Source organism: Myotis brandtii, unplaced genomic scaffold (assembly GCF_000412655.1).
Source record: "Myotis brandtii unplaced genomic scaffold, ASM41265v1 scaffold456, whole genome shotgun sequence".
NCBI classification, from domain to species: domain Eukaryota; kingdom Metazoa; phylum Chordata; class Mammalia; order Chiroptera; family Vespertilionidae; genus Myotis; species Myotis brandtii.
In genome coordinates this window covers 2913469-2924257 of record NW_005367431.1, presented here as the reverse complement: position 1 = coordinate 2924257, position 10789 = coordinate 2913469, and the positions used below count along the sequence as shown (strand labels likewise).

At 42.9% G+C, this 10789-nt stretch overlaps 1 protein-coding gene across 1 annotated transcript in view; it reads left to right on the top strand.

The window, feature by feature from the left end:
- The first annotated feature begins 5384 nt into the window (after window positions 1–5384).
- The window catches only part of WDTC1 (WD and tetratricopeptide repeats 1), a 52406-nt gene continuing 47001 nt past the window's right edge, over window positions 5385–10789 (top strand). Inside the window, exon 1 of the mRNA XM_014546843.1 lies at window positions 5385–5527. The gene's annotated coding sequence lies outside the window, so the exon portion shown is untranslated. The remainder of the gene's footprint in view (window positions 5528–10789) is intronic.

Below are 10789 nucleotides of genomic sequence, written 5' to 3'. Positions count from 1 at the left end.
GGAAGGCTCGGAGTCCGGAGAGGCTCTGCCGCGGGAACGGGGGAAGGCGTCCCATCGCGGGACTTTTTGCGGAGTTTTTGTTTGACAACTGATCTGGCGCGGATTCTCCGGCAGGACGGGGCAGGTGGAAGTGCCGAGAGGGCACCATTTACCTGATCTATTCTCTTCCTTCCTTTCCTTTCCTTTCCTTTCCTTTCCTTTCCTTTCCTTTCCTTTCCTTTCCTTTCTTTTCTTTCTGTTCGTGTTCTCTCTCTCTCTCTCTCTCTCTCTCTCTCTCTCTCTCTCTCTCCCCCTTTCGTCGTGTGTTCGGGTCCAGGCTTCTGGCAGCCGCAGATGCCGTCAGTGACCCATCCTGGCACCGAACTGCACTCTGCCAAGGCTTTCCCACCAGGCGACTCTCGCCGGTACAAAGGGCCTTCACTTGGGACGGGGCGGGCTATTCACTAGTCACTTAAAAGAGTAAATAGAAAGTGTGGGTAGAAGAGAGGCTGCGAATCTGCAGGGTCCGACTCTTGTTCCTGAAATCTGCAGTGGACGCCCCTTTGCCTGCCAGGTCGCATTGGCTTAGTGCCCTCGCCTCCTCGGCGGGTGTACCAGGGTCTCTACAGAAAGGTATGGGGACTTAGGGTTAATGCCTAGCAGCCTCATTTGACTATTTCCCCCCAAGTCCTTTTCTTCGGTGACTTTCTTTAGCTTCCCGAGGTAGCGGCGGAGCAACTTGAAAGTTTCCCAGTGAGTGCAGAAGCCTGGCAGGTTGGCGGTAGCTTCCCCATTCTTCCCAGGGATGGGGTAGATGATCAGGGTGAAGTCACAGTTAAGAGTTTCCTTTTAACAAAGCCTGAAACAGATTTGAGAAGAAAACTATTCTGAGGGCATGTCTTGACTTAGAGACATTATGAAATCCCCACGTAGGGCACAGGTACTCCCAGTGGCCTGCGCTGAGCTTTTCTGTGCCTTACAGTCCTGAGTGGTCAGTCTCTGTTCACTAGGTGAAGGAACTACTTAAGGCTATTTCTGGTTTGCGTTCTGCCTTATTCTTCCTTGTAATTTTTATGCACTTATTTATTTTACTCCTCACCTAAGGATATGTTTTTTCTTTTTTTTTTCCAATTATATTTTATTGATTTTTTACAGAGAGGAAGGGAGAGGGATAGAGAGTTAGAAACATCGACGAGAGAGAAACATCGATCAGTTGCCTCCTGCACACGCCCCACTGGGGATGTGCCCGCAACCAAGGTACATGCCCTTGACTGGAATCGAACCGGGGACCCCTCAGTCCGCAGGCCGACGCTCTATCCACTGAGCCAAACCGGTCAGGGCGATATGTTTTTTCTTGATTCTAGAGAGAGAGGGAGGGAGGGAGGGAGGAAGAGAGAGAGAGAGAGAGAGAGAGAAGAGAAACATGGATATGAGAGAGAAACATTGATTAATTGCCTCCTGTACGCGCCCTGACCCAACATGGAACCTGCAACCTGGGTATGTGCCCTGACTGGGAATCAAACCTGCAGTTCTCCAGTGCACAGATCTATACTCTAACCCAGTGGTCGGCAAACTGCGGCTTGGCAAACCACGGCTCGCGAGCCACATGCGGCTCTTTGGCCCCTTGAGTGTGGCTCTTCCACAAAATACCGGCTCTTCCACAAAATACCGACTTCTGTGCATGGGCCACGAAGTTTCAATCGCACTGTACGTGTGTACCCGAATGTGGTATTTTGTGGAAGAGCCACACTCAAGGGGCCAAAGAGCCGCATGTGGCTTGCGAGCCGCAGTTTGCCGACCACAGCTCTAACCAACCGAGCCACACCAGCCAGGGCTGTAATTGCTATATTTTTTTAGGGATTTAATTGAATCTTGGCTGTTGTTAGATCCTCTATGACAGACTAAGGGTAACTGTTAGGGTTCCTTTGGGCTGAGTCTGAGACTAACAATGGATTTCTTCATTACAGATTATGGTGTTTCATTGGCAGTCAGGAATTACCTCTTCTGCCATAGTTTGTGATCATGCTGCTTTAATAATTCTGGGGTCCAGCTATCCTTCCTTCTTTTGACCTATTTGGGGGCACTTACGTTCAAGTCACACCTCAATTTGTAGTAGCAGTGCTTTGGGTCAACACTGCAGAATAATTGAACAACAATTCATATTTCTGCCTGGGACTCCTTCCCTTGGGATTACTGACAGAAAGAAAATATGTGTAGATTATGGTGATGGTATTAACATTTCCGATTTGCCAGTTTTGAGTTTTAGAGTGATCACACAGCTGACAATTTTTCTAGCGGGAAGAAAGTCAGTATTGACTCCTGGGACATCCTGTGAAGGGTATTTTCACACACCTGAACTTCAGGATCTTAAAGGATATAACTGAAGGTCCCCACTAAACATCTGTGGATCTGGAGGGGCCAACTACTGAGAAGATGCAGAACTGTGACTTTAATTATTTTTATTTTCTTCTCTCCTTTCTGAATTAGGAAATGTGGCTCACAGGTGGCATCCTGGGTTTCAGAGAGGAAGTAATAGACAGCATGTAAATGGTGATATTACCTTTTCTTTGGTTTAATGATACATCCCGTTTTTATCTTTCTTCATCCTCCCCTTTCCAGATTCTCCACTGCATCTTTGGGCTGCCATTGCAGATGGCCCACATAACTCCTAGGCTGTGCTTTCTTCTCAGGCAGCTCTTCAAAACCCAAGCCCTGCCAGTTGCCATCAGAAACCAGTCCCTTGGTGTTATGTTTAATTCTGATTTACTTTGAGAGAGATATACTAGTTGACATACATCCTAAAAAGTGACTGCTGTTTGTTTGGTTCTGTCCTAAGTAGTGTTCTTACTTTAACTAATTTAACCCTCATGACTGCCCTGTGAGGTGAAAATCATTTTCTGCATTATACGTGTGAAGATACAGGTTCAGCCCTAGCCAGTTTGGCTCAGTGGATAGAGCATCGGCTTGTGGACCGAAGGGACCCAGGTTTGATTCCAGTCAAGGGCACGTACCTTGGTTGCAGGCTCCTCCCCGGCCTAGGGCCTGGTCAGGGCTCTTGCAGGAGGCATCGATATTTCTCTGTCTTTCCCTCTCTTCCACTCTCTCTCAAAATCAATGGAAAAATGTCCTCGGGTGAGTACTAACAACAAAAAACAACACAAAAAAAGATACAGCTTCAGAGATTTTAAACAACTTGCTTAAGGTCACACAGCTAGTAAGGGTAAGGCTCAGAATTCAAACCCAGATCTGTCACTTCTAGGCCTGTGACACATGAGGAAGAGCTGAAAGGACCAAAGCTAGAGTCTGGGAAACATGATACCTGCCTTCAGATACTTGAAGATCTGTCACGTGGAAAGGGAACTGGACTTTCTCTGTGTGATTCTGGAAGGCAGAACTAGGATCAAAGGATGGAAATTCCAAGAGGGGAGGCAGCTTGATAGGAGAGAATTTGGCTTTCCAAAAGCAAAATGGGCTACCTTATGAGGGAGTGAGTTACCCACTATTGGAGGTATTCAAGGAGAGGCTTTGCCACTTCTTATCATGGACATAGTAGAGAAGTTCATATTTATGTAGGTAATTGGACTAAGTGATCTTTTAGTACTCTGAATTCTGTTATGTGAAAATTATGTCAAAGTCCCATTCTTTTGATCTGTAAAAAACCAATACTTTGTGCCAGGCACTTGCTAGACACTTTTCCTATAAATCTCATTTAATCCTCAGGTATTGTTATCCCCACTTTACAAATGAGGAAACTGAGATTCCAGAAAATTAAAAAAATATATACTGGAGGTTACATAGCAAGTAGTAGTAGGCTGGTTTTGTTTTGTTTTGTTTTGTTTTAAACAGGGCTGATATTTGAGCCTATGTCTGCACTTTCTTAGATGTGTGACCTAGGGTCAATCCTATGTCCTCTCTGAGCTAGTTTTCTTTGTGAAATGAGACTTGTGACAGCACCCACTTTACAATGGGCTTATGAGGACTAAGTGATGTAATATATGCTTTTCACTAGACCTCACTGGTTGCCCTCAAGACTCTAGTCTTGGGAGTAAAGGGATACTTTGGTTTCTTCAGGGTGAATTCAGACCTGACTGAAACCCTGAGAACTCTGGGGTTCATTCTTTGTGTTATTAGTAATAGCTGCCGACTCCTCGAAGGGCTTTGTGGCATTAGTGACTAATTCCTTAAAAACTTGAGGCCTGAATAAGAAGATTCAAGCCCTAGCCGGTTTGGTTCAGTGGACAGAGCGTCGGCCTGCAGACTGAAGGGCCCCGGGTTCCATTCTGGTCAAGGGCACTTGCCTGGGTTAGGGCTTGGTCCCCAGTAGGAGGCCTGCAGGAGGCAGCCAATCAATGATTCTCTCTCATCATTGATGTTTCTATCTCTCTCTCCCTTTCCCTTCTTCTCTGAAATCAATAAAAATATATTAAAAAAAAAAAAAAAGAGGAGGATTCAGTCAACAGGTTGGAGTATAGGAGTTAGTGCCAGAGGCCTTGTAGAAAGAAAATTCTCACCCTACTCTAGAGTCAGAATCAGGGATCACTGTTTGCATTTTTAATTTAAAGTCTTACTTTAGGATGAGCAAGGTCACAATTGTTAGAGCTGTGATAGAACTAGATGCCAAGAATAATAACCCTTAATCTCCCTGTAGCCATCTGGGGAGGTGTTAAACCCATTTCTTGGGGTTCGGGGGCACAGAACAGGATCAGACCTATATAGAGGCTCTTTGGAGGCAGTGTTAGGATCAGGACCATGGTAGAATTTCGTCCTTGTTTATAACCTCCAGATTCTATTTTCAGATAGCATAGAACTGTGCTTATACTAGAACTTTTTATTTTTGAAAAATATTTTATTGATTTCAGACAGGAAGGGAAAGGGAGAGAGAAACATCAATGTTGAGAGAGAATCACTGATAGGCTGCCTCCTGCATGCCCCCTACTGAGGATCTAGCAACCTGGGCTGTGCCCTTGACTGGAATCGAACCTGGGACCCTGCAGTCCACAGGCTGACGCTCTATCTACTGAGCCACACCAGCTAGGGCTATCCCAGAATCTTTTAGAGAGCCGTTATCAGAATGGGAGTCAGGCATTTCTGGTCAGGTAACTTCATAAGTTGAGGCCTGTTCGGGTGCTGATGACTTACCTGTTCCCTCTTGAGTCAGACATCTGTATGTAACACAGCTATAACTGAAATAGAAGGAAGCATTTCCACATTGATTGGCTTAATGTCCCTTGACCTTTCTGCTAGGAGTAAAGTTAGAGGGTGAAACTTCAAAGGCTTCCTTATGGGAAATACTTTGAGTCATAGCAGGGTAAAGAAGGCAAAATCCAAGACTGTGGATGCTCATAAAAACAGTGAGAGAAGACAGCATTATCAAAATATGCTCCCTTTTCTCTTTCTATTCTCTTCTATCAGAAGGTAATTGTGGCCCTAGAAGGCAGGAAAATTAGCTGTGATCACTGAAAAGCAAACTTCTGAAAACATCAAGGAAATTAATTTCACAAAGCTCACATGGCAAAACAGAACCTGTTCAGGCAGAGAAGACATCAAGGTTAGTTTTCGTCCAGAGTCTCCCACAAAATGAAAGATTTCTTAGGATGGACTTCCACCTAAAAAGCTTCTGTCAGCCCCATATGGACACCTCATTTGAGCCTGGAGTCTCAAAGATGTCAAAGAACTTTTCCAAACACGCTTTGCTGATAGGCCTGTCCTACAGAGCACACCTTTTTTAGATGCTGTCCTTGTGCCAACTTAGTCCATGACCCTGAAATGCACTCTCTCTTTTTTTAATTTAAATTCTTTATTGTTTAAAGTATTACATATATCTTTTTCCCCCATTGACCTCTCACTGGCTGCTCCCACCCCCCAACACATGCCCTCACCCGCTTACTGTCGATGTCCATTAGTTATGTTTATATGCATGCATACAAGTCCTTTGGTTCATCTCTTACTCCCCCCTCCCCTGCCTTCCCTCTGAGGTTGGATGGTCTATTCCATGCTTCTCTGTCTCTGGATCTATTTTGTTCATCAGTTATTGTTCATCATTATATTCCACAAATGAGTGAGATCACGTGATATTTATCTTTCTCCTACTGGCTTATTTCACTTAGCATAATGCTCTCCAGAGCCATCCATGCTGTTGCAAATGGTAAGAATTCCTTTTTTACAGCAGCGTAGTATTCCACAGTTTTTTAATCCACTCATCTGCTGATGGGCACTTAGGCTGTTTGTAAATCTTAGCTACTGTAAATTGTGCTGCTGTGAACATAGGGGTGCATATATCCTTTCTGATTGGTGTTTATCTGAAATGCTCTCTTTATTGTGTTTGAGACCAGCAGAGTCAAGGTGATTGTGATTCCTTAGCTTAACCCTAACGAATGGTAGGAGGCAAAATTTCTTTTATGCAAGACTACTTGGACATGGCCTGATTACAGATGGGAATAGTAACTTTTTTTAATGGCCAACAGTATGGGTCCTGCAATTAAACTGTCCAGTTTGACTCTTCATTTAATGACTCTAACTTTGGGCAAATGACCTTCTCTATGCCTCAGATCCTTCATCTGTAAAATGAGGATAATAATAGTACCTGTCTCATAGGGTTGTTATGAGTAGTAGTCAGATGACACTTGTAAAATGCTTAGACTGTTCAATAAATATCTACCAGGCTCAGTGGCAGGTATTTTACATGTATGGCTCTTCCATTTCTTATCACTCTGCAAAGGTAGGCATTGCTATCTCTGTTTTACAGATTAGGAAACCCAGGTTTAGAAATGCTGTCACATAGAAAGTAGGTAGCAGAACTGGAATTGGAACCTTAGGTGTCTCAGACTCCACAGCCCAACTCATTTCATTTTATTTTGCTAGTTCCAATGAGCTTTAGGCATCGGAAGTGCATTTATCTTTCTTTACCATAGGAATGCTCCAACAGGAAAACCACCACAAATAGTGAAAGGAAACGTGCATACATCTTTTGCATAATTCATAATGTTGAAAAGGGGTCAGTTGTCACTCCTGCTTAGGGCAATTCCCTGCTGTGGGAGGCAGCATGCCCAGAGGAAAGATGGGAGTTCAAGCTCCACTCCCTACTACTACCTAGCAGTGTGTCCTTAGAATCAGGAGAGTGGCATTGAAAGGGGTTTTGTAGCTCACCTCCTAGTCTACCTCCCATTTTACAGATGGGAAAATGGGCTAGCAAAGTGAAATGCCTCACTGCGGGTCATACAGCCAGTGAGAGGCAAAGCCTGGCCTGGAGCACAGACTGTAGATGCCAGTCCAGTACTTCTTCCTCAGCACCACATAACATTGTGCTTCAGTTCTCCCTAGTTAAATGGGGATGATAATAGCTTCCTCACAGGATTGTTGTAGAGTTCAAATTAAAAGCATGACCCAAAGTACTCTGATAGGTATGGTAGTCGTGCTATTATTCAGTAAGTATTTATTGGCACCCATTAAGCCCATATCACTCCTTGGAGACCTAAAAGGATCAATAGATGAATCAGATGAAGAGCTGGCCCTCAGGATGCTTTTAGCGTTTTAAGAAAGAAGCCACATAAATAACTACAGTTCTAGGTAGGAGTCACACAAAGAAAGGAAAGGGTAAAGACTAAATTTTCTTTTCCTAAGTTGTGATTTTGAAGTAGAGAAAAGAAGAAAGGGTTTGGGGACTTCTTTATAATTGAGATATAATTCACATATCATAAAATCTTGCCTTTTAATGTATACATTTCTGCAGTTTTTAATATATTTACAAAGTGGTGCAACCATCACTACTATCTAATTCCAGAACATTTTCATCACCTGCTCCCCATTACTCCCACTTCTCCCTCAACCCTAGACAGCCACTGATCTTTCTGTCTCTGTAGCTTTATGTAAACTATTCTTGATATTTAATATAAATGGATTCATACAATATGTATCTTTTTGTGACTGGCTTCTTTCACTTAACAATGTTTTCAAGTTGTAACATGAGTCAGAACTTCATTCCTTTATATGGCTGAATAATATTCCATTACATAGATCAGCCACATTTTATTTGTCCATTGATGGATATGGACTCTTGGGTTATTTCTACTTTTGGGCTATTATAAACAATGCTGCTGTGAACATTCATACGCAAGTCTTCATGTGGACATGTTTTCATTTCTTTTGGGTATATATTTAGGAGTGGAATTTCTGGTTCATGTGGTAACTAACTTTATGTTTAACTTTTTTAAAAAAATTGATATCAGAGAGGAAGGGAGAGAGATATAGAATCATTAATGATGAGAGAGAATCATTGATCGGCTGCTTCCTGCATGCCCCACACTGGGAATCGAGCCGCAACCCGGGCATGTGCCCTGACCGGGTATTGAACCGTGACTTCCTAGTTCATAGGTTGATGCTCAACCACTGAGCTACACCGGCCAGACTGTGTTTAACTTTTTGAGAGGAAGTTGTTATTTTCCCTGAGAGAGAGAGAGAGAGAGAAACATTGATTTGTTGTTCTACTTATTTATGCATTCATTGGTTGCTGCTTGTATGTCCTCTGACCAGGGATGAACTCACAAATCTTGTCGTATCCAGTCGTTGCTCTGACCATCTAAGCTACTGGCCAGGGCTAAGAGGAGGCTTTCTTTCTTTTTAAAAAATAGTTTAGAGAGAGGCAAGGAGAGAGAGAAACATCGATTTGAGAGTGCAGCATCAATAGACTGCCTCCTGCATGCCCCCTACTGGGGATCGAGCCTGAAACCTAGGAATCAAATCAGCAACCTCCTGGTGCACGGGATGATACCAAGCAGCTGAGCCACACCAGCCAGGTCAAGAGAAGTCTTCCTTCCTTCCTTCCTTCCTTCCTTCCTTCCTTCCTTCCTTCCTATTATTATTATTATTTTTTTTTGCGTGGAATTACATCTCTGTGTTGCTAAAGTCCCATTTCACTTAATCCAGTCCTGGAAGATGTGCAGCTGGGAATTTAGTAGAGCTAGAAGCAAAGCCAGCATCCAAATCTCCATGCCAGCCCGACCAAAGTGGGTCTTTTATATACAGTGGGGCCTTGACTTACAAGTGTCCCGACTAACGAGTTTTTTGAGATACGAGCCGATTTTTTGCTTTGATTTGCCAGCTAAAATTCGGGTTACGAGCCAGCTTCAGATACCCCACCGCTAGTTGGCGCAGCGAACGTCACAGTGAACGCCACATCAGCCCAGCATCACGTGTCTCACTCGTTCACAATTGATTTGACATACGAGTAATTTGAGTTACGAGCTCCGTCACGGAACGAATTAAACTCGTAAGTCAAGGCCCCGCTGTATATTTAAAAGAAAAAGTCTCCCTTCCATGGTGGAGCTAGGTCTGGTTTAGCATTAGGCTAGTTGCAGTCCATTAGTCCATTGTGTTGGGTCCACAGGTATGAGGGATTGCTCAGTTGCAGGTTTGATCCCTGGCCCTGGTCGGGATGTGTGCGGAGGTAACCAATTGATGCGTCCCTTTCACATTGACGTTTCTCTTAGAGCAGCGGTTCTCAACCTTTGGGGGTCGAACGACCCTTACACAGGGGTCGCCTAAGACCATCAGAAAACACATATATAATTACATATTGTTTTTGTGATTAATCACTATGCTTTAATTATGTTCAATTTGTAACAATGAAAATACATCCTGCATATCAGATATTTACATGACGATTCATAACAGTAGCAAAATTACAGTTATGAAGTAGCAACGAAAATAATTTTATGGTTGGGGGTCACCACAACATGAGGAACTGTATTAAAGGGTCGCGGCATTAGGAAGGTTGAGAATCACTGTCTTAGAGGAAGCTTTCTTAAACAATTTTTTTCTTAACGGAAATAATACTGTCACTCACACTTAGTAAATTATCCAGTTGTGTCATGTAATTCTCACAACAGCACTAACATAGGTACTATTATCTTCATGTAACAGGTGAAGTGTTTCTTGAACACTTGCCACATGTCAGGTATTGTACTGTTTTACAATGTATCATCTCATTAATGTTTCCAATAATCCTGAGATAGATATTAGTACATATACCTACATGGCAGGTTAAAAAAACAAAAACAAGAAAAAAACTAACCCAGGAACTTAAAGCAAAATAGTTTTGCCCAAGATCACACACCCTAGTGTGTAGTAGAGCCATATTCCAACTCGTGTTTTTTTCAGTCCAAAGCTGGTTCCTAACAGCTATTTTTATATTATTATAAAAGCAGCAAGTGTTTACAATACTTGGAAAATACAGAGGAACAGAGAGAAAAAGACACCTGTTGTCCTACCAGAGAGCAAACATTTTGGTGCATATCCTGGTCAGGGCGCGTGCAGGAGGCAACCAATTGATATGTTTCTCTCACATCGGTATTTCTCTCTGTCTTTCCCTCTCTCTTCCACTCTCTCTAAAAATCAATGGAAAAATATCCTCAGATGAGGATTAAAAAAAAAATGAAAATTGAAACTCAGAAGGGCTAAGTATTTTGTTTTGGAATGTACTCATTGACACAATGAGAAGGCTGGAATTCAGTAAGTATTTTAAGTCTGTTTCTCTTCCTGCCACATTATCCAGAGCCCGAACAAGGACATGGCACACCTGAAATAGGTGGTTCCTGATGTGTGTTTGGGATATTAGCATTCAATCCCTGGTTCCAGATGAGTACTTTCTCCAGGTGTACTTTTTTCTAAGGCTGGTTGACCTCAGGCTATGTTACTGGTACCCTTTGTTATGAAGTAGATTAATTCCTCCAAATTGAATTGTTAATTGAATTTTATTTATTTATTTTTGTTGTTAATCCTCATCTGAGGATATTTTTTCCACTGATTTTTAAAA